Source organism: Pseudophryne corroboree, unplaced genomic scaffold (assembly GCF_028390025.1).
Source record: "Pseudophryne corroboree isolate aPseCor3 unplaced genomic scaffold, aPseCor3.hap2 scaffold_387, whole genome shotgun sequence".
Taxonomy (NCBI): domain Eukaryota; kingdom Metazoa; phylum Chordata; class Amphibia; order Anura; family Myobatrachidae; genus Pseudophryne; species Pseudophryne corroboree.
Genome location: NW_026970032.1, coordinates 449,830 through 475,000, shown reverse-complemented (window position 1 = coordinate 475,000; position 25,171 = coordinate 449,830).

Here is a 25,171-nt window from a genome sequence, read left to right as displayed (position 1 = left end):
CCAATTCATCCCAGAGGTTCTCAATGGTGTTAAGATCTGGACTCTGAGCTGGCCAATCCATCCGTATTACCGAATTTTCTGTATACCAGTCCAGCGTCGCCCTGGAAACATAACACTGCGCAACCTACAATAATCCCCTTTACAAACTCAGCTAGCTCCTTCCGGCAAGTCATTTCATTAGCAAATAATCTAAATCAGTGCCCCTCTATCCGTTTTATGCCTTCACAAACAAGTCTACTGCAGGAGCACACCATTTCACGTGCGCAGGGTGTCTACATAGTATAGCATTAATTAAGTACTGATGACCCAGACTGGGAAAATGTGTCTGTCACGATACGGATAAATAAACACACTTGCTTACCATCCAAGTGCCTTCTGAGACTGTCCCTGCGCTCCAAGCATGGATTCCATCTGCGCTGACTGCGTGCAGCGCGCTGCACGGCATCTCCGCTGTGTCTCTTCAGTGATACCGGTGATGCTGACATGACAGCTATCCAGCATGTCCCTCCTGTTCTAGCGGATGGCTTCTCCTGCTCTCCGCGGCCTCTGCCGCTGCCATTACTACAAGTTTCCACATGCACAGACTTTTCCCTCCAGAGCCAAACATGGGTGCAGCCATGTTTGAGTTAATCACATGACTCTCCACAGCCAATCCGCTGTACACAGAATCCTCTCTGATTGCTCAGCCAATCCCTGCTTCCCAGCAGGTATAAGTATCGTGAACCAAGGCTTCCTGTTGTCAATGCTGTGGTTGTCTAACCCAGTGTTGGATGTCTCTGCAGTCTGTGGTTGTTCCTGCTTGCTGTCTCCAGGTATTCCAGCTCCTGTGACCTTGCTCCACTTAAAGAGACCTCACACCAGTTACCATCCTGCGGTGCTGCCTGACTTCAGCGGTGTTTCCACATTGCCTCATGTTACCAGCAGTGTTCCTTCACCGTCTCCAGTTCTCAGCGGTGTTCCTACATCGTTTCCAGTCACCAGCTGTGTTCCTACATCGCCTTCAGATCACCATCGGTGTCACAACATCGAACTCTGTCATCATCGGTGTCTCAGCATCGAACTCTGTCACCACCATCTGTGCCAGTTCACCCAGCATCCTCAGCAGTCCTCCAGCTCTCAACCTACCTCGGTGCTCTTCCATTGACTCCAGCTTCCAGTGAGTCATCCTCTGGTCAGTATAAGTTCATTTCGTCAGTACAGTGGTTAGCTGTTAACATCTATGGACAATACCATCTCAGTGTCTTCCAAGACTGTGCCATATTGATATCGTTCTACACTTGTTACTACCGTCTCTGAGGAACTGTGCTGCTATAATTACACTGAATTCTAATTCCTGAGCATTGGTTCTTTCACCTAACTGCCGTTGTGATTATTGAACTGTGTGCACAATAAAGAACTTGACTTTTACACCTCTGTCGTCTTGGTCACGCCTTCGGGGCGTCTGTGCTAAGGGTACCCTGTATGTTCCGGAATCCCATACTGCCACCCAGGTTCACATATATACGTCAGCCCCTACGCCTGCGGCTTCCCCAGGTCATCCTCAACCCTCAGGCGTGACAATGCCTCCTAATTTCATGAACGAGCATAAGCCTTGTACTTGAGGGTATGGGTGTTGGGTCGACCCAACTTAGCTCGACCTAATGCCAAAGTCGACCTAAGATGGGTTGACCCAATGCATGTCGACCTAATGCCAATGCAACCTAATGACTGTCGACTTAAGATGGGTCGACCTAACGACCGTATCCCATACTTGAAAGTGAACAATCTAACCTCTATTGCCATCTTAACTTTTTTTTAATTACTTTCATTTATCTAATCCGCATTTATTCACCTATTATATATAAATATATTTATTTTTATTTTTTTATGATTGATACACTAGTTACAACTCTTTACAAAAAACTTGCGTCCCTCTTGTACTAGCGGCTCTTAAAAAAAAGTTTCCAATGAGTCCATTGGTAACAGATAACCCAATTTTACCAATTAACTTGTTTCAATTTTCTAACTGACATTCTGCAAGTGGGGGCAGCAACGGGGAGCGTTACAGAAAACCAGTGTCGGCACCCGGTTTCTGGGTGTGTTGAAGCCGGCGGCTGTGCCCTTGCTTGAAGTTTTACCGGCCTCAGCAGCACTGCTTTGCCGGACATCCTGAGTTACTGATTCATGACGGCTGGAGCTGGAAACTGGTGCTGTAGCCCTGTAGAGCTGAAAACCTGGCACCATCTAGAGAAACGCTTAAATCTAGTATAAAGCCAATTAGCATAGACGAAGCAACATTTCAGTTTGCCAGAGATACACTTAAGATTGTTAGCAAACAATGCATTTTGTTTGTGTTTGTACAGATTAACCTAATATACTGTACATTCATATTTTTGTATCCCGATGATAGAGCGTCAATGTATTGGTCAACAGTCAACAGATCGGCACCATATGGTCGACATACATTAGGTCGATAGATACAAAAGGTTGAAACAGGTCCGGCTCCAGGCATGTTCGAATTGAGCCGCCGCGCATGGCGCCACACTTAATGGGCGCCGCCATGTTCAAGCCTGGAGCCAGCCTGCTAACAGCCTAAACTGCTCTGTGCAACGTCTGCCACACTGAATAGTTTAGCTTTAGTCCGCCCGCGGCCCACAGCACTCCCCCTCCCTCATCGCCGGCACAGCAGGCACTGTGGGGGCATATCTGGCACTGTGGGGGCATTTATGTATCTGGCACTGTGGGGACATGTGTATTTGGCACTGCTGAGGGGCATATCATGTGTAGCTGGCACTGCTGGGGGGCATGTCATTTCTATCTGGCACTGCACTATTGTAGACATTATGTGTATCTAGCACTATACTGTAGACTAGGGGTGGGCAAAATACGGCCCGCGGGCCGGATGCGGCCCGCAAAACGATCCTGCCCGGCCCACTGCCTCCCACCCAGAGCCGGCCCTAACCAATATGATGCCCTAGGCAAGATTTTGGCTGGTGCCCCCTAGCACCACTGCTGGTTCCGCCTCTGACCTTGCACTTCTTTCCCAGCACCATCACCCCTCATCCATAGCAGTCCTTATTTTGGTATTTGTACCCCCTATATTTTAAATAGGAACAGTTCGCACATTTGGCGCACAGCCCAAAAAGGGGTGTGTTTTTGCTGGCAAGGGGCATGGCCACACAATAGTAACCCCAATTCCAATTACACTACACAGTACTGCACTTTATTCACATTTGATCATGCGATAGTTTCCATCATTCATATTACATCCCACAGTAGTATCACTTTACCTTATAAACGTTACTCCTCACAGTAGAGCCCCTTATTCACATTACATCACACTGAATTGCTCCTTATTCACATTACACCACACCCTATTGCTCTTTATTCACATTAGACGACACAGTAGTGCCCTTTCTATACGCAACGCCACATAGTTGAGCACCTTAAACACATAATGCCACACAGTAATGCCCCTAACACATATGAGACACATTATTAATGTCCTTATAAACATAATGTGCCTTACAAATTATGACAACCTTTATTAATACCCTTTTACGCATAATGGCCCTCATTCCGAGTTGATCGGTCGGTATTTTTCATCGCATCGCAATGAAAATCCGCTTAGTACGCATGCGCAATATTCGCACTGCGACTGCGCCAAGTAATTTAACAATGAAGATAGTATTTTTACTCACGGCTTTTTCATCGCTCCGGCGATCGTAATGTGATTGACAGGAAATGGGTGTTACTGGGCGGAAACACGGCGTTTTATGGGCGTGTGGATGAAAACGCTACCGTTTCCGGAAAAAACGCAGGAGTGGCTGGAGAAACGGAGGAGTGGCTGGGCGAACGCTGGGTGTGTTTGTGACGTCAAACCAGGAACGACAAGCACTGAACTGATCGCACAGGCAGAGTAAGGTTGAAGTTACTCAGAAACTGCAAAGTAGTTTGTAATCGCAATATTGCGAATACATCGGTCGCAATTTTAAGAAGCTAAGATACACTCCCAGTAGGCGTAGGCTTAGCGTGTGTAACTCTGCTAAATTCGCCTTGCGACCGATCAACTCGGAATGAGGGCCAATGTCCCCTACACATATGCCGCACATTATTAATGCCCTTATACACATAATGATACACATAGTGCCCCCTACACATTTGCTGCACATTATTAGTGCTCCTATACACATAACGACACATACAGTAGTACGGTTACACATATGCCGCACATTATTAATGCCCTTATACACATAATGACACACATAGTGCCCCTTACACATATGTTGCACATTATTAATGCATTTTTACATAACACACCTAATGATCCTTACACATATTCTGAACACTACTGCACAACCAACCCACTCACATGCACACAGCACTCACTCTGCCACTAACACTGTGACCTCTGCCTCTGCTTGGATACAGATGTGTCCTCATAAATCTTGCATCAATGCAAACGTCGGGCACATTTTTTTTATGAAAATGCATCTTATTTGCATTGCTATGTGGCTGGGATGCACAAGCAGTTTCTGCTGATTAAAATGATATGCAGCATGCCTATATACTGTGCGAGACTGTGGCTGTATCTGCATATGAAATGCTACACACAGAATATAGGCATGCTGCATATCATTTTAATCAGCAGAAGCTGCTGATGCCCCTAGGCATATCAAATGCCCTAGGCAATTGCCTAGTTTGCCTATGCCTATGGCCGGCTCTGCTCCCACCAGCGAGCAATGTAAAGCGGCCCGACCGGCTGAGCTGCTTGTCATTGCTCTGCACTGCAGTACCTCCAAGCTGACAGCGGCGCCTCTCCCCCCTGCTGCTGCTGCGTTGTAGCAGCCTCCTCCCTCCTCCAGAGTCCCCAGTGACAACGGCTGTGTTCAGCCGAGAAGGGGGCGGGGCTACGTGTCGGTAAGGGGGCGGGGCTACACGGGACCTCAGGGGGCGGAGCTACACGAGACAAGAGCCAGACTGCTACAGATCCATCCTTCCTGCCACTGCCAGCCAGAACAGTAAGTTAATGGGAAAAGTGAAAGAAAGTGTGTGTGTGTGTGTGATAGTGTGTGTATATTTGTGTGTGCGGGCAGTGGCGTCAGACTGTTTTTAGGTTTGGGGGAGAGATCTTTAGCTTTCGCTGTACCAACCCCTCCCGTGTTCTGTCACCATGTCACCCCCATGTTCTGTCACTATGTCACCCCCCCGTGTTCTGTCACTGTGTCACCCCCACCCCGTGTTCTGTCACTGTCACCCCCCCGTGTTCTGTCACTATGTCACCCCCCCCGTGTTCTGTCTCTGTGTCACCCCCCCCGTGTTCTGTCACTGTCACCCCCCCCCCGTGTTCTGTCACTATGTCACACCCCCCGTGTTCTGGCACTATGTCACCCCCCCTGTGTTCTGTCACTATGTCACACCCCCCGTGTTCTGTCACTGTGTCACCTCCCCATGTTCTGTCACTGTGTCACCCCCCCCCGTGTTCTGTCACTGTGTCACTCCCCCCGTGTTCTGTCACTGTCACCCCCCCCTCCCCGTGTTCTGTCACTGTGTCACCTCCCCGTGTTCTGTCACTGTGTCACCCCCCGTGTTCTGTCACTGTGTCACCCCCCCCTCGTGTTCTGTCACTGTCACCCCCCCCTCCCCGTGTTCTGTCACTGTGTCACCTCCCCGTGTTCTGTCACTGTGTCGCCCCCCCCGTGTTCTGTCACTGTCACCCCCCCTCCCCGTGTTCTGTCACTATGTCACACCCCCCGTGTTCTGGCACTATGTCACCCCCCCGTGTTCTGGCACTATGTCACACCCCCCGTGTTCTGTCACAGTGTCACCACCCCGTGTTCGGTCACTGTGTCACCTCCCCATGTTCTGTCACTGTGTCACACCCCCCGTGTTCTGTCACTGTGTCACCTCCCCGTGTTCTGTCACTGTGTCACCTCCCCGTGTTCTGTCACTGTGTCACCTCCCCGTGTTCTGTCACTGTGTCACCCCCCCCCGTGTTCTGTCACCGTGTCACCCCCCCCGTGTTCTGTCACTGTGTCACCCCCCCCGTGTTCTGTCACTGTGTCACACACCCGTGTTCTGTCACTGTCACCCCCCCTCCCCGTGTTCTGTCACTGTGTCACCCCCCCCCGTGTTCTGTCACTGTGTCACCCCCCCCCGTGTTCTGTCACTGTGTCACCCCCCCCCCGTGTTCTGTCACTGTCACCCCCCCTCCCCGTGTTCTGTCACTGTGTCACCTCCCCGTGTTCTGTCACTGTGTCACCCCCCGTGTTCTGTCACTGTGTCACCCCCCCCTCGTGTTCTGTCACTGTCACCCCCCCCTCCCCGTGTTCTGTCACTGTGTCACCTCCCCGTGTTCTGTCACTGTGTCGCCCCCCCCGTGTTCTGTCACTGTGTCACACACCCGTGTTCTGTCACTGTCACCCCCCCTCCCCGTGTTCTGTCACTATGTCACACCCCCCGTGTTCTGGCACTATGTCACCCCCCCGTGTTCTGGCACTATGTCACACCCCCCGTGTTCTGTCACAGTGTCACCACCCCGTGTTCGGTCACTGTGTCACCTCCCCATGTTCTGTCACTGTGTCACACCCCCCGTGTTCTGTCACTGTGTCACCTCCCCGTGTTCTGTCACTGTGTCACCTCCCCGTGTTCTGTCACTGTGTCACCTCCCCGTGTTCTGTCACTGTGTCACCCCCCCCCGTGTTCTGTCACTGTGTCACCCCCCCCGTGTTCTGTCACTGTGTCACCCCCCCCGTGTTCTGTCACTGTGTCACCTCCCCGTGTTCTGTCACTGTGTCACCTCCCCGTGTTCTGTCACTGTGTCACCCCCCCCCCCCGTGTTCTGTCACTGTGTCACCCCCCCCCCGTGTTCTGTCACTGTCACCCCCCCCTCCCCGTGTTCTGTCACTGTGTCACCTCCCCGTGTTCTGTCACTGTGTCACCCCCCCGTGTTCTGTCACTGTGTCACCTCCCCATGTTCTGTCACTGTGTCACCCCCCCCCCCGTGTTCTGTCACTGTGTCACCCCCCCCGTGTTCTGTCACTGTCACCCCCCCCCTCCCCGTGTTCTGTCACTGTGTCACCTCCCCGTGTTCTGTCACTGTGTCACCCCCCCGTGTTCTGTCACTGTGTCACCCCCCCCTCGTGTTCTGTCACTGTCACCCCCCCCTCCCCGTGTTCTGTCACTGTGTCACCTCCCCATGTTCTGTCACTGTGTCGCCCCCCCCGTGTTCTGTCACTGTGTCACACACCCGTGTTCTGTCACTGTCACCCCCCCTCCCCGTGTTCTGTCACTGTGTCACCCCCCCCCGTGTTCTGTCACTGTGTCACCCCCCCCCGTGTTCTGTCACTGTGTCACACACCCGTGTTCTGTCACTGTCACCCCCCCCCCCCCGTGTTCTGTCACCGTGTCACCCCCACCGTGTTCTGTCACCATGTCACACACCCATGTTCTGTCACTGTCACCCCCCCTCCCCGTGTTCTGTCAACGTGTCACCCCCCCATGTTCTGTCACCGTGTCACCCCCTCCGTGTTCTGTCACTGTGTCACACACCCCGTATTCTGTCACCACCACCGTGTTCTGTCACCGTGTCACCCCCACCGTGTTCTATCACCGTGTCACCCCCACCGTGTTCTGTCACCGTGTCACACCTTTCCCCAGGGGCCATAACACACTGGATAATTTGCTTGCTGCACAATAATTATCCTAAATAAAATGTTAATGTGTAAAAAGGCTCTCTACCTGCCGTAATGTGTGTAAAAGGGGCTCTACCTGGTGTAATGTGTATAAAAGGGGCTCTACCTGGTGTAATGTGTGTAAGTGGCGCTGTGTGGCGCAATTTGAATAATGGAGACTATTGTGCAGCCTAATATGAATCTGTATTATTTTTTGCAATGGTAAAAATGCAGCTTTTCGACAAAAGTATATTCAATTGAAGAATGTCGATTCGACAACAGTGCTTTTCGACAGTAATTTCGTAAATTTCATTCTGCCTCACTTTGCTGGCGGAATCTAATAATTTTTTTTAAAAACATGGGTTTTTTTGTGTTTTTTTTTATTGCTATTAGCATATCTATTTATATTAGAAGGGATTATGAACTTGGTTTGTCTATTTGGATTTATAACTATTATTTATATATTTTTTAAAATAATATTTTTTTTTTAACTGATTAAAATAGAGAGAGCATGGTTTTCAGTGGGAAGGGGTGGGAATGGGTTTAAATTCAGAAAAAAAAATGGCGTGGGGTCCCCCCTCCTAAGCATAAACAGCCTCGGGCTCTTTGAGCCGGTCCTGGTTGTAAAAATACGGGGGAAAAATTGACTGGGGATCCCCCGTATTTTTAGAACCAGCACCGGGCTCTGCGTCCGGTCCTGGTGCAAAAAATACGGGGGACAAAAAGCGTAGGGGTCCCCCGTATTTTCAACACCAGCACCAGGCTCCACTAGCTGGAGAGATAATGCCACAGCCGGGGGACACTTTTATACCGGTCCCTGCGGCCGTGGCATTAAATCTCCAACTAGTCACCCCTGGCCGGGGTACCCTGGAGGAGTGGGGACCCCTTAAATCAAGGGGTCCCCCCCCCTCCAGCCACCCAAGGGCCAGGGGTGAAGCCCGAGGCTGTCCCCCCATCCATTCAGCCAATGATTGGCTTTGCGCGTCTGAGCTGACAGAAAGTGCATCACACATCTTCAATGGTGGGAACTTTGCGGTCAGCGGTGAGGTTACTCGCGGTCCCGACGTTACTCGCGGTCACGACGTGGCGCTCCCTGATTGGCTGAAGGGACCCTCTGTGACAGGAGTCACGGGGGGGTCTCAGCATTCGGGGAAAGGGGTCCCATGTGTAAACATGGGACCCCTTTCAGTGCGTGGATCGGGTATGCGGTTTGTTTTTTTGCCAAGTACGTGGATTACAAAAAAAGAACAGGACACACTGGATTTAGGTGAGTATCATTTTATTTTCAGGTACCCCGGATTCTACTTGGAGACGTGGACAGAGTCGGCTGTCAACATAGGTAAGTATGTGTGTGTCGGCATGTATGTAATAAAGTTGTACTTTCACGGTGTGTGTGTCCTGTTTTTATTTGGGTCTTTTTTTGCAGAAGAACTACAGGTACCAGCGGGCCCGTTTCCCCCCCGCATGCTGGTACTTGTGGTTCTCCAAGTACCAGCTTGCGGGGGGGGGGGGGGTTGCTGGGACTTGTAGTTCTTCTGCAAAAAAAAGAAGAAGATTTTACTTCCCGATAAATCTATTTCTCGTAGTCCGTAGTGGATGCTGGGGACTCCGTAAGGAATATGGGGAATAGACGGGCTCCGCAGGAGACATGGGCACTTTAAGAAAGAATTTAGATTCTGGTGTGCTCTGGCTCCTCCCTCTATGTCCCTCCTCCAGACCTCAGTTAGAGAAACTGTGCCTGGAAGAGCTGACAGTACAAGGAAAGGATTTTGGAAATCCAGGGCAAGATTCATACCAGCCACACCAATCACACCGTATAACTTGTGATAAACTTACCCAGTCAACAGTATAAACAACAACAGAGCATTAGTTCAACCCTGATGCAACAATAACATAGCCCTTATTGCAGCAATAACTATATACAAGTATTGCAGAAGAAGTCCGCACATGGGACGGGCAGGAATTGTGGACGGGTCCGCAACTATGCTCTATCCGCATGGAAAACCAGATAGGGGCTTTTATGTGACAAAGCCGCTAATTCTGACCCACGCCTAGCCGAAGCCAATGCTAGTAGCATGACCATCTTCCACGTGAGATATTTCAATTCCACCGTTTTGATTGGTTCAAACCAGTGGGATTTCAGGAAACTCAACACCACGTTAAGATCCCAAGGTGCCACCGGGGGCACAAAAGGGGGCTGAATATGCAGCACTCCCTTCACAAACGTCTGAACTTCAGGTAGAGAAGCAAGCTCTTTTTGAAAGACAATGGATAGGGCCGAAATCTGGACCTTAATGGAACCCAATTTTAGGCCCAAAGTCACTCCTGACTGTAGGAAGTGAAGGAAACGGCCCAGCTGGAATTCCTCCGTAGGGGCATTCCTGGCCTCACACCAAGCAACATATTTTCGCCATATACGGTGATAATGTTGAGCTGTCACGTCCTTCCTAGCCTTTATCAGCGTCGGAATGACCTTGCCGTCAAACGCAGCCGCGGTAAGTCTTGGAACAGACAGGGCCCTTGTTGCAACAAGTCCTGTATTAGAGGAAGAGGCCACGGGTCCTCTGTGAGCATTTCTTGCAGATCTGGATACCAAGTCCTTCTTGGCCAATCCGGAACAATGAGTATTGTTCTCACTCCTCTTTTTCTTATGATTCTCAACACCTTGGGTATGAGAGGAAGAGGAGGAAATACATAGACCGATTGGAACACCCACGGTGTCACCAGGGCGTCTACAGCTATCGCCTGAGGGTCTCTTGACCTGGCGCAATACCTCTGTAGTTTCTTGTTGAGGCGGGATGCCATCATGTCCACCTGTGGCAGTTCCCACCGACTTGCAACCTGTGCGAAGACTTCTTGATGAAGTCCCCACTCCCCCGGGTGGAGGTCGTGCCTGCTGAGGAAGTCTGCTTCCCAGTTGTCTACCCCCGGGATGAACACTGCTGACAGTGCGCTTACATGATTCTCCACCCAGCGAAGGATTCTGGTGGCTTCCGCCATCGCCACTCTGCTCCTTGTGCCGCCTTGTCGGTTTACATGAGCCACAGCGGTGATGTTGTCTGACTAAATCAGAACTGGTTGACCGCGAAGCAGGGTCTCTGCTTGACGTAGGGCGTTGTAAATGGCCCTCAGTTCCAGGATGTTGATGTGAAGGCAAGTCTCCTGACTTGACCACAGACCTTGGAAATTTCTTCCCTGTGTGACTGCTCCCCACCCTCGGAGGCTTGCATCCGTGGTCACCAGGATCCAGTCCTGAATGACGAATCTGCGGCCCTCGAGAAGGTGAGCACTCTGCAGCCACCACAGGAGAGACACCCTGGCCCTGGGGGATAGGGTGATTAACTGATGCATCTGAAGATGTGATCCGGACCATTTGTCCAGTAAGTCCCATTGAAAGGTCCTCGCATGGAACCTGCCGAAGGGAATGGCCTCGTATGATGCCACCATCTTTCCCAGGACTCGAGTGCAGTGATGCACTGACACCTGTTTTGGTTTTAATAGGTCCCTGACCAGTGTCATGAGTTCCTGAACCTTCTCTATTGGGAGATAAACCCTTTTCTGGTCTGTGTCCAGAATCATGCCAAGGAAAGTCAGACGAGTCGTAGGAACCAACTGCGACTTTGGAATATTTAGAATCCAGCCGTGTTGCCGTAACACTTCCAGAGAACGTGCTACGCTGATCATGAAATTGGTAATGACAATCCTGTACCACAAATCTGAGGTACGCCTGATGAGGTGGATAAATGGGGACATGAAGGTATGCATCCTTTATGTCCAGAGACACCATAAAATCCCCCCCTTCCAGGCTTGCAATGACCGCTCTCAGCGATTCCATCTTGAACCGGAACCTTTTTAGGTACATGTTCAGGGATTTTAAATTTAATATGGGTCTGACCGAACCGTCCGGTTTCGGTACCACAAACATGGTCGAATAATAACCCTTTCCTTGTTGAAGGCGGGGAACCTTGACCACCACCTGTTGAAGATACAATTTGTGAATTGCAGTTAACACTATTTCCCTCTCTAAGGGGGAAGCTGGCAGGGCCGATTTGAGGTATCGGTGAGGGGGCATCTCTTCGAATTCCAGCTTGTATCCCTGAGACACAATATCTATTGCCCAGGGATCCAACTGGGAGTGAACCCACTTGTGGCTGAAATTTCGGAGACGCGCCCCCACCGGGCCTAGCTCCGCCTGTGGAGCCCCAGCGTCATGTGGTGGATTTAGTGGAAGCCGGGGAGGACTTCTGTTCCTGGGAACTAGCTGTGTTGTGCAGCTTCTTTCCTCTGCCCCTGCCCCTGGCAAGAAAGGACGCACCTCGGACTTTCTTGTTTTTCTGTGATCGAAAGGACTGCATTTGGTAATACGGTGCTTTCTTAGGTTGTGAGGAAACATATGGCAAAATTTTTTTGACTTTACAGCCGTAGCTGTGGAGACCAGGTCCGAGAGACCCTCCCCAAACAATTCCTCACCCTTGTAAGGTAAAACCTCCATGTGCCTTTTTGAGTCGGCATCACCTGTCCATTGCCGAGTCCACAGGACCCTTCTGGCAGAAATCGACATAGCATTTATTCTAGAACCTAGTAGGCTAATGTCTCTCTGAGCATCTCTCATATAAAGGACAGCGTCTTTAATATGCCCCAGGGTCATTAATATAGTATCCTTGTCTAATGTATCAAGTTCCTCAGATAAGGTATCCGTCCATGCTGCTACAGCACTACACACCCAAGCCGACGCGATTGCCGGCCTCAGTAAGGTACCTGAATGTATATAAATGGACTTCAGGGTACCCTCCTGTTTTCTATCCGCAGCATCTTTGAGGGTAGCCGTATCCTGTGACGGCAGGGCTACCTTCTTGGATAAGCGTGTCAAAGCTTTGTCCACCCTAGGGGAGGATTCCCAGCGTAACCTGTCCGTTGGCGGGAAAGGATACGCCATAAGAATCCTTTTGGAAATCTGCAGTTTTTTATCTGGAGATTCCCAAGCCTTTTCACATAACTCATTTAGCTCGTGTGAGGGGGGAAAAGTTACCTGCGGCTTCTTTTTCCCATACATATGAACCCTCCTGTCAGGGACTGGGGTTTCCTCAGTGATGTGCAACACATCCTTAATAGCTATAATCATATAACGGATGGATTTAGCCAATTTTGGCTGTAACTTTGCATCATCGTAATCGACACTGGAGTCAGAATCCATGTCGGTATCCGTGTCAATAATTTGGGATAGTGGGCGCTTCTGAGACCCTGTCGGCCTCTGCGACATAGGATCAGGCATGGGTTGGGACCCTGACTGTCCCGAGGCTTCAGCTTTTTCCAACCTTTTATGTAAGGAATTAACATTATCATTTAAAACCTTCCACATATCCATCCAATCAGGTGTCGGTGCCGTCGGCAGAGACACCACATTCATTTGCTCCCGCTCTGCTTCCACATAGCCTTCCTCATCCGACATGTCGACACAAGCGTACCGACACACCACACACACAGGGAATGCCCTTTTTGAAGACAGTTCCCCCACAAGGCCCTTTGGAGAGACAGAGAGAGAGAGTATGCCAGCACACACCCCAGCGCTATATAACCCAGGAATAACACAGTAACTTAATGTTAACCCAGTAGCTGCTGTATATTGGCCCTCATTCCGAGTTGTTCGCTCGCAAGGCGAATGTAGCAGAGTTACACACGCTAAGCCGCCGCCTACTGGGAGTGAATCTTAGCTTCTTAAAATTGCGACCGACGTACGCGCAATATTGCGATTACAAACGAGTTAGCAGTTTCTGAGTAGCTTCAGACTTACTCTGCCTGTGCGATCAGTTCAGTGCTTTTCGTTCCTGGCTGACGTCATAAACACACCCAGCGTTCGCCCAGGCACTCCCACCGTTTCTCCGGCCACTCCTGCGTTTTTTACGGAAACGGTAGCGTTTCCAGCCACACGCCCCTAAAACGCCGTGCATCCGCCCAGTAACACCCATTTCCTGTCAATCACAATGCGAACGTCGGAGCGATGAAAATGCCGTGAGTAAACTTACTTTCATCATAGTAAAGTTACTTGGCGCAGTCGCAGTGCGAACATTGCGCATGCGCACTAAGAGAATTCTCACTGCGATGCGATGAAAATCTCCGAGCGAACAACTCGGAATGAGGGCCCTTGTGTTTTTAGCGCCTAATTATGTGCCTTCCCTCTCCTTTTACCCTTTTCTACCGTGACCTGCAAGGGAGAGCCTGGGGAGCTTCTTCTCAGCGGAGCTGTGGAGAAAAAATGGCGCTGGTGAGTGCTGAGGGAGAAGCCCCGCCCCCTCGACGGCGGGCTTCTGTCCCGCTAAAAATAAGATTTTAAACCTACCGGTAAATCTATTTCTCCTAGTCCGTAGAGGATGCTGGGGACTCCGTTAGGACCATGGGGTATAGACGGGCTCCGCAGGAGATAGGGCACCTAAAAAGAACTTTGACTATGGGTGTGCACTGGCTCCTCCCTCTATGCCCCTCCTCCAGACCTCAGTTAGAGAACTGTGCCCAGAGGAGATGGACAGTACAAGGCAGGATTTATAAATCCAAGGGCAAGATTCAAACCAGCCCACACCAATCATACCATGTAACCTGGATCATACATAACCAGTTAACCGTATGAACAACAACAGTAACGGTCCAAGACCGATTTCAACTGTAACATAACCCTTATGTAAGCAACAACTATATACAAGTCTTGCAGAGTTTCCGCACTGGGACGGGCGCCCAGCATCCTCTACGGACTAGGAGAAAATAAGAATTTACTCACCGGTAAATCTATTTCTCGTAGTCCGTAGTGGATGCTGGGAACTCCGTAAGGACCATGGGGAATAGCGGGCTCCGAAGGAGGCTGGGCACTCTAGAAAGATCTTAGACTACCTGGTGTGCACTGGCTCCTCCCACTATGACCCTCCTCCAAGCCTCAGTTAGGTACTGTGCCCGGACGAGCGTACACAATAAGGAAGGATTTTGAATCCCGGGTAAGACTCATACCAGCCACACCAATCACACCGTACAACTCGTGATATGAAACACAGTTAACAGTATGAAACAATAGAGCCTCTCAACAGATGGCTCAACAATAACCCGATTTAGTTAACCATAACTATGTACAAGTATTGCAGATAAACCGCACTTGGGATGGGCGCCCAGCATCCACTACGGACTACGAGAAATAGAATTACCGGTGAGTAAATTCTTATTTTCTCTAACGTCCTAGTGGATGCTGGGAACTCCGTAAGGACCATGGGGATTATACCAAAGCTCCCAAACGGGCGGGAGAGTGCGGATGACTCTGCAGCACTGAATGAGAGAACTCCAGGTCCTCCTCAGCCAGGGTATCAAATTTGTAGAATTTTTGCAAACGTGTTTGCCCCTGACCAAGTAGCTGCTCGGCAAAATTGTAAAGCCGAGACCTCTCGGGCAGCCGCCCAAGATGAGCCCACCTTCCTTGTGGAATGGGCATTGACAGATTTTGGCTGTGGCAGGCCTGCCACAGTATGTGCAAGCTGAATTGTGCTACAAATCCAACGAGCAATAGTCTGCTTAGAAGCAGGAGTACCCAGCTTGTTAGGTGCATATAGGATAAACAGCGAGTCAGATTTTCTGACTCTAGCCGTTCTGGAAACATATATTTTCAGTGCCCTGACAACGTCTAGCAACTTGGAGTCCTCCAAGTCCCTAGTAGCCTAGGCACCACAATAGGCTGGTTCAGGTGAAACGCTGACACCACCTTTGGGAGAAACTGGGGACGAGTCCTCAATTCTGCCCTATCCATATGGAAAATCAAATAAGGGCTTTTACAAGACAAAGCCGCCAACTTTGATACTCGCCTGGCAGAAGCCAAGGCCAATAACATAACCACCTTCCATGTGAGATATTTCAGATCCACGGTTTTTAGTGGTTCAAACCAAAGTGATTTTAAGAAAACTCAACACCACGTTGAGATCCCAAGGTGCCACAGGAGGCACAAACGGGGGCTGACTCTGCAGCACTCCTTTTATAAATGTCTGAACTTCAGGTACTGAAGCTAGTTCTTTTTGAAAGAAAATCGACAGAGCCGAGATCTGTACCTTAATGGAACCCAATTTAAGGCCCATAGTCACTCCTGCTTGCAGGAAATGCAGAAATCGACCTAGTTGAAATTCCTCTGTTGGGGCCCTTTCGGCCTCACACCATGCAACATATTTTCGCCATATGCGGTGATAATGAGTTGCTGTAACCTCTTTCCTGGCTTTAGTAAGCGTAGGAATGACTTCCTCCGGAATGCCCTTTTCCTTCAGGATCCGGCGTTCAACCGCCATGCCGACAAACGCAGCCGCGGTAAGTCTTGGAACAGACAGGGCCCCTGCTGCCGCAGGTCCTGTCTGAGTGGCAGAGGCCATGGGTCCTCTGATATAAATTCTTGAAGTTCTGGGTACCAAGTGACAATGTCTATAATATTTGTCCTATTAAAAACACGTTAAAGGTTAAAGAACACAGTACGCAATTGGCGTAAAAAGTACCGCAAGGGTACTCCCTTAACTATACCTTAAGGAATGTACTTATACTGTAAACCTCTGTGTAGTGGGAGAGTGTAGATGCAACACAGTATAACCTTATTACCTTTAAAGCTGTTCGAGCGTCACTGACGCTCTGAGATTACTTAATACTATAAGAAATACACAGATACCGTGCTCAGGGTCCAACGCCTAAATATATATTATGAATGATATACTTGCAAAAGAATTTAACACAATACAAGTCATACACTACAATATAACATAGACTACCTAACCAGATAACTACACGGGAAATACAATACAATACAATTACGTTTAAGGGAAAATAAGAGGGGAAGAGGAGAAGAGAGAGAGAGAAAGAAATGGCTCACAATAACAAGAAGACAAATATGATTGCAGAGAAAGCTTACACATGTGAGGAACAATCGCTGCGCAGTCAGTCAATGCTGAGAATCTTTGTTTAGAAAGTACTTGAGCTTACCCATGCTGCCTGTCCCTATATACGCAACACCCAGCAACACAATTGTCCCTACAATGCCGCATGGGGCAGAAGCTAGACTCCATTTTGGGAAAACTCCACTTGATTCCAAAGACTACACCACATGGCTGAAAGGGGGAGGGGAAAATACCCGGCAGCAGCCATTTTAGATTTGCAGGTCCAAACACATGACACTCTCTACTACACCACAATCACATAGCAGAAAACACAAGACTCCATTTTATTCCAAAATGTCCAAGCCTCAAAACAATGCATATGTTCTGATTTTACAATTCCAAACAATCTAAATCACCTTTCACAATTTCAATGCAAAGAGCTACGCATTGGAAAATTCAGGGCTATGTCGTGTAGATGATGGCCTAACAGGAGGCTTTAAAATTTTCTTTCTAGTGTCCTTCGTTTGGGAGAAAAATGCAATGGTACAAGACAGCTTTTCCTTGCCAATATCTCTCTTTTGCAAAGAGCTACGCATTGGAAAATTCAGGGCTATGTCGTGTAGATGATGGCCTAACAGGAGGCTTTAACATTTTCTTTCTAGTGACCTTCGTTTGGGAGAAAAATGCAAAGGTACAAGACAGCTTTTACTTGCCAATATCTCTCTTTTGCAAAGAGCTGCGCATTGGAAAATTCAGGGCTATGTCGTGTAGATGATGGCCTAACAGGAGGCTTTAAAATTTTCTTTCTAGTGTCCTTCGTTTGGGAGAAAAATGCAATGGTACAAGAAAGCTTTTCCTTGCCAATATCTCTCTTTTGCAAAGAGCTGCGCATTGGAAAATTCAGGGCTATGTCGTGTAGATGATGGCCTAACAGGAGGCTTTAAAATTTTCTTTCTAGTTTCCTTCGTTTGGGAGAAAAATGCAAAGGTACCTGACAGCTTTTCCTTGCCAATATCTCTCTTTTGTAAAGAGCTACGCATTGGAAAATTCAGGACTATGTCGTGTAGATGATGGCCTAACAGGAGGCTTTAAAATTTTCTTTCTAGTGACCTTCGTTTGGGAGAAAAATGCAAAGGTACCTGACAGCTTTTCCTTGCCAATATCTCTCTTTTGCAAAGAGCTGCGCATTGGAAAATTCAGGGCTATGTCGTGTAGATGATGGCATAACAGGAGGCTTTAAAATTTTAATTCTAGTGTCCTTCGTTTGGGAGAAAAATTCAAAGGTACAAGACAGCTTTTCCTTGCCAATATCTCTCTTTTGCAAAGAGCTACGCATTGGAAAATTCAGGGCTATGTCGTGTAGATGATGGCCTAACAGGAGGCTTTAAAATTTTCTTTCTAGTGACCTTCGTTTGGGAGAAAAATGCAAAGGTACAAGACAGCTTTTCCTTGCCAATATCTCTCTTTTGCAAAGAGCTGCGCATTGGAAAATTCAGGGCTATGTCGTGTAGATGATGGCCTAACAGGAGGCTTTAAAATTTTCTTTCTAGTGTCCTTCGTTTGGGAGAAAAATGCAATGGTACAAGAAAGCTTTTCCTTGCCAATATCTCTCTTTTGCAAAGAGCTGCGCATTGGAAAATTCAGGGCTATGTCGTGTAGATGATGGCCTAACAGAAGGCTTTAAAATTTTCTTTCTAGTGTCCTTCGTTTGGGAGAAAAATGCAAAGGTACTAGACAGCTTTTCCTTGCCAATATCTCTCTTTTGTAAAGAGCTACGCATTGGAAAATTCAGGACTATGTCGTGTAGATGATGGCCTAACAGTATGCTTTAAAATTTTCTTTCTAGTGACCTTCGTTTGGGAGAAAAATGCAAAGGTACCTGACAGCTTTTCCTTGCCAATATCTCTCTTTTGCAAAGAGCTGCGCATTGGAAAATTCAGGGCTATGTCGTGTAGATGATGGCATAACAGGAGGCTTTAAAATTTTAATTCTAGTGTCCTTCGTTTGGGAGAAAAATGCAAAGGTACAAGACAGCTTTTCCTTGCCAATATCTCTCTTTTGCAAAGAGCTGCGCATTGGAAAATTCAGGGCTATTTCGTGTAGATGATGGCCTGACAGGAGGCTTTAAAATTTTCTTTCTAGTGTCCTTCGTTTGGGAGAAAAATGCAATGGTACAAGACAGCTTTTCCTTGCCAATATCTCTCTTTTGCAAAGAGCTGCGCATTGGAAAATTCAGGGCTATTTCGTGTAGATGATGGCCTAACAGGAGGCTTTAAAATTTTCTTTCTAGTGACCTTCGTTTGGGAGAAAAATGCAAAGGTACAAGACAGCTTTTCCATGCCAATATCTCTCTTTTGCAAAGAGCTGCGCATTGAAAAATTCAGGGCTATTTCGTGTAGATGATGGCCTAACAGGAGGCTTTAAAATTTTCTTTCTAGTGTCCTTCGTTTGGGAGAAAAATGCAAAGGTACAAGACAGCTTTTCCTTGCCAATATCTCTCTTTTGCAAAGAGCTACGCATTGGAAAATTCAGGGCTATGTCGTGTAGATGATGGCCTAACAGGAGGCTTTAAAATTTTAATTCTAGTGTCCTTCGTTTGGGAGAAAAATGCAATGGTACAAGATAGCTTTTCCTTGCCAATATCTCTCTTTTACAAAGAGCTACGCATTGGAAAATTCAGGGCTATGTCGTGTAGATGATGGCCTAACAGGAGGCTTTAAAATTTTCTTTCTAGTGTCCTTCGTTTGGGAGAAAAATGCAATGGTACAAGACAGCTTTTCCTTGCCAATATTTCTCTTTTGCAAAGAGCTACGCATTGGAAAATTCAGGGCTATGTCATGTAGATGATGGCCTAACAGGAGGCTTTAAAATTTTCTTTCTAGTGACCTTCGTTTGGGAGAAAAATGCAAAGGTACAAGACAGCTTTTCCTTGCCAATATCTCTCTTTTGCAAAGAGCTGCGCATTGGAAAATTCAGGGCTATGTCGTGTAGATGATGGCCTAACAGGAGGCTTTAAAATTTTCTTTCTAGTGTCCTTCGTTTGGGAGAAAAATGCAATGGTACAAGACAGCTTTTCCTTGCCAATATCTCTCTTTTGCAAAGAGCTGCGCATTGGAAAATTCAGGGCTATGTCGTGTAGATGATGGCCTAACAGGAGGCTTTAAAATTTTCTTTCTAGTGTCCTTCGTTTGGGAGAAAAATGCAATGGTACAAGACAGCTTTTCCTTGCCAATATCTCTCTTTTGCAAAGAGCTACGCATTGGAAAATTCAGGGCTATGTCGTGTAGATGATGGCCTAACAGGAGGCTTTAAAATTTTCTTTCTAGTGTCCTTCGTTTGGGAGAAAAATGCAATGGTACAAGACAGCTTTTCCTTGCCAATATCTCTCTTTTGCAAAGAGCTACGCATTGGAAAATTCAGGGCTATGTCGTGTAGATGATGGCCTAACAGGAGGCTTTAACATTTTCTTTCTAGTGACCTTCGTTTGGGAGAAAAATGCAAAGGTACTAGACAGCTTTTCCTTGCCAATATCTCTCTTTTGTAAAGAGCTACGCATTGGAAAATTCAGGACTATGTCGTGTAGATGATGGCCTAACAGTATGCTTTAAAATTTTCTTTCTAGTGACCTTCGTTTGGGAGAAAAATGCAAAGGTACCTGACAGCTTTTCCTTGCCAATATCTCTCTTTTGCAAAGAGCTGCGCATTGGAAAATTCAGGGCTATGTCGTGTAGATGATGGCCTAACAGGAGGCTTTAAAATTTTAATTCTAGTGTCCTTCGTTTGGGAGAAAAATGCAAAGGTACAAGACAGCTTTTCCTTGCCAATATCTCTCTTTTGCAAAGAGCTGCGCATTGGAAAATTCAGGGCTATTTCGTGTAGATGATGGCCTGACAGGAGGCTTTAAAATTTTCTTTCTAGTGTCCTTCGTTTGGGAGAAAAATGCAATGGTACAAGACAGCTTTTCCTTGCCAATATCTCTCTTTTGCAAAGAGCTGCGCATTGGAAAATTCAGGGCTATTTCGTGTAGATGATGGCCTAACAGGAGGCTTTAAAATTTTCTTTCTAGTGACCTTCGTTTGGGAGAAAAATGCAAAGGTACAAGACAGCTTTTCCATGCCAATATCTCTCTTTTGCAAAGAGCTGCGCATTGGAAAATTCAGGGCTATTTCGTGTAGATGATGGCCTAACAGGAGGCTTTAAAATTTTCTTTCTAGTGTCCTTCGTTTGGGAGAAAAATGCAAAGGTACAAGACAGCTTTTCCTTGCCAATATCTCTCTTTTGCAAAGAGCTACGCATTGGAAAATTCAGGGCTATGTCGTGTAGATGATGGCCTAACAGGAGGCTTTAAAATTTTCTTTCTAGTGTCCTTCGTTTGGGAGAAAAATGCAATGGTACAAGACAGCTTTTCCTTGCCAATATTTCTCTTTTGCAAAGAGCTACGCATTGGAAAATTCAGGGCTATGTCATGTAGATGATGGCCTAACAGGAGGCTTTAAAATTTTCTTTCTAGTGACCTTCGTTTGGGAGAAAAATGCAAAGGTACAAGACAGCTTTTCCTTGCCAATATCTCTCTTTTGCAAAGAGCTGCGCATTGGAAAATTCAGGGCTATGTCGTGTAGATGATGGCCTAACAGGAGGCTTTAAAATTTTCTTTCTAGTGTCCTTCGTTTGGGAGAAAAATGCAATGGTACAAGACAGCTTTTCCTTGCCAATATCTCTCTTTTGCAAAGAGCTGCGCATTGGAAAATTCAGGGCTATTTCGTGTAGATGATGGCCTAACAGGAGGCTTTAAAATTTTCTTTCTAGTGTCCTTCGTTTGGGAGAAAAATGCAAAGGTACAAGACAGCTTTTCCTTGCCAATATCTCTCTTTTGCAAAGAGCTACGCATTGGAAAATTCAGGGCTATGTCGTGTAGATGATGGCCTAACTGGAGGCTTTAAAATTTTCTTTCTAGTGACCTTCGTTTGGGAGAAAAATGCAAAGGTACAAGACAGCTTTTCCTTGCCAATATCTCTCTTTTGCAAAGAGCTGCGCATTGGAAAATTCAGGGCTATGTCGTGTAGATGATGGCCTAACAGGAGGCTTTAAAAATTTTCTTTCTAGTGACCTTCGTTTGGGAGAAAAATGCAATGGTACAAGACAGCTTTTCCTTGCCAATATCTCTCTTTTGCAAAGAGCTGCGCATTGGAAAATTCAGGGCTATGTCGTGTAGATGATGGCCTAACAGGAGGCTTTAAAATTTTAATTCTAGTGTCCTTCGTTTGGGAGAAAAATGCAAAGGTACAAGACAGCTTTTCCTTGCCAATATCTCTCTTTTGCAAAGAGCTGCGCATTGGAAAAGTCAGGGCTATGTCGTGTAGATGATGGCCTAACAGGAGGCTTTAAAATTTTCTTTCTAGTGTCCTTCGTTTGGGAGAAAAATGCAATGGTACAAGACAGCTTTTCCTTGCCAATATCTCTCTTTTGCAAAGAGCTACGCATTGGAAAATTCAGGGCTATGTCGTGTAGATGATGGCCTAACAGGAGGCTTTAAAATTTTCTTTCTAGTGACCTTCGTTTGGGAGAAAAATGCAATGGTACCTGACAGCTTTTCCTTGCCAATATCTCTCTTTTGCAAAGAGCTGCGCATTGGAAAATTCAGGGCTATGTCGTGTAGATGATGGCCTAACAGGAGGCTATAAAATTTTCTTTCTAGTGTCCTTCGTTTGGGAGAAAAATGCAATGGTACAAGACAGCTTTTCCTTGCCAATATCTCTCTTTTGCAAAGAGCTGCGCATTGGAAAATTCAGGGCTATTTCGTGTAGATGATGGCCTAACAGGAGGCTTTAAAATTTTCTTTCTAGTGTCCTTCTTTTGGGAGAAAAATGCAAAGGTACAAGACAGCTTTTCCTTGCCAATATCTCTCTTTTGCAAAGAGCTGCGCATTGGAAAATTCAGGGCTATGTCGTGTAGATGATGGCCTAACAGGAGGCTTTAAAATTTTCTTTCTAGTGTCCTTCGTTTGGGAGAAAAATGCAAAGGTACAAGACAGCTTTTCCTTGCCAATATCTCTCTTTTGCAAAGAGCTGCGCATTGGAAAATTCAGGGCTATGTCGTGTAGATGATGGCCTAACAGGAGGCTTTAAAATTTTCTTTCTAGTGTCCTTCGTTTGGGAGAAAAATGCAATGGTACAAGACAGCTTTTCCTTGCCAATATCTCTCTTTTGCAAAGAGCTGCGCATTGGAAAATTCAGGGCTATGTCGTGTAGATGATGGCCTAACAGGAGGCTTTAAAATTTTCTTTCTAGTGTCCTTCGTTTGGGAGAAAAATGCAAAGGTACAAGACAGCTTTTCCTTGCCAATATCTCTCTTTTGCAAAGAGCTACGCATTGGAAAATTCAGGGCTATGTCGTGTAGATGATGGCCTAACAGGAGGCTTTAAAATTTTAATTCTAGTGTCCTTCGTTTGGGAGAAAAATGCAAAGGTACAAGATAGCTTTTCCTTGCCAATATCTCTCTTTTACAAAGAGCTACGCATTGGAAAATTCAGGGCTATGTCGTGTAGATGATGGCCTAACAGGAGGCTTTAAAATTTTCTTTCTAGTGTCCTTCGTTTGGGAGAAAAATGCAATGGTACAAGACAGCTTTTCCTTGCCAATATTTCTCTTTTGCAAAGAGCTACGCATTGGAAAATTCAGGGCTATGTCGTGTAGATGATGGCTTAGCAGGAGGCTTTAAAATTTTAATTTTAGTGTCCTTCGTTTGGGAGAAAAATGCAAAGGTACAAGACAGCTTTTCCTTGCCAATATCTCTCTTTTGCAAAGAGCTGCGCATTGGAAAATTCAGGGCTATGTCGTGTAGATGATGGCCTAACAGGAGGCTTTAAAATTTTCTTTCTAGTGTCCTTCGTTTGGGAGAAAAATGCAATGGTACAAGACAGCTTTTCCTTGCCAATATCTCTCTTTTGCAAAGAGCTACGCATTGGAAAATTCAGGGCTATGTCGTGTAGATGATGGCCTAACAGGAGGCTTTAAAATTTTCTTTCTAGTGACCTTCGTTTGGGAGAAAAATGCAAAGGTACAAGACAGCTTTTCCTTGCCAATATCTCTCTTTTGCAAAGAGCTGCGCATTGGAAAATTCAGGGCTATGTCGTGTAGATGATGGCCTAACAGGAGGCTTTAAAATTTTCTTTCTAGTGTCCTTCGTTTGGGAGAAAAATGCAATGGTACAAGACAGCTTTTCCTTGCCAATATCTCTCTTTTGCAAAGAGCTGCGCATTGGAAAATTCAGGGCTATGTCGTGTAGATGATGGCCTAACAGGAGGCTTTAAAATTTTCTTTCTAGTGTCCTTCGTTTGGGAGAAAAATGCAATGGTACAAGACAGCTTTTCCTTGCCAATATCTCTCTTTTGCAAAGAGCTGCGCATTGGAAAATCCAGGGCTATTTCGTGTAGATGATGGCCTAACAGGAGGCTTTAAAATTTTCTTTCTAGTTTCCTTCGTTTGGGAGAAAAATGCAAAGGTACAAGACAGCTTTTCCTTGCCAATATCTCTCTTTTGCAAAGAGCTACGCATTGGAAAATTCAGGGCTATGTCGTGTAGATGATGGCCTAACAGGAGGCTTTAAAATTTTCTTTCTACTGACCTTCGTTTGGGAGAAAAATGCAAAGGTACAAGACAGCTTTTCCTTGCCAATATCTCTCTTTTGCAAAGAGCTGCGCATTGGAAAATTCAGGGCTATGTCGTGTAGATGATGGCCTAACAGGAGGCTTTAAAATTTTCTTTACTAGTGACCTTCGTTTGGGAGAAAAATGCAATGGTACAAGACAGCTTTTCCTTGCCAATATCTCTCTTTTGCAAAGAGCTGCGCATTGGAAAATTCAGGGCTATTTCGTGTAGATGATGGCCTAACAGGAGGCTTTAAAATTTTAATTCTAGTGTCCTTCGTTTGGGAGAAAAATGCAAAGGTACAAGACAGCTTTTCCTTGCCAATATCTCTCTTTTGCAAAGAGCTGCGCATTGGAAAATTCAGGGCTATTTCGTGTAGATGATGGCCTAACAGGAGGCTTTAAAATTTTCTTTCTAGTGTCCTTCGTTTGGGAGAAAAATGCAAAGGTACAAGACAGCTTTTCCTTGCCAATATCTCTCTTTTGCAAAGAGCTGCGCATTGGAAAATTCAGGGCTATGTCGTGTAGATGATGGCCTAACAGGAGGCTTTAAAATTTTCTTTCTAGTGTCCTTCGTTTTGGAGAAAAATGCAATGGTACAAGACAGCTTTTCCTTGCCAATATCTCTCTTTTGCAAAGAGCTACGCATTGGAAAATTCAGGGCTATGTCGTGTAGATGATGGCCTAACAGGAGGCTTTAAAATTTTCTTTCTAGTGTCCTTCTTTTGGGAGAAAAATGCAAAGGTACAAGACAGCTTTTCCTTGCCAATATCTCTCTTTTGCAAAGAGCTGCGCATTGGAAAATTCAGGGCTATGTCGTGTAGATGATGGCCTAACAGGAGGCTTTAAAATTTTCTTTCTAGTGTCCTTCGTTTGGGAGAAAAATGCAAAGGTACAAGACAGCTTTTCCTTGCCAATATCTCTCTTTTGCAAAGAGCTGCGCATTGGAAAATTCAGGGCTATGTCGTGTAGATGATGGCCTAACAGGAGGCTTTAAA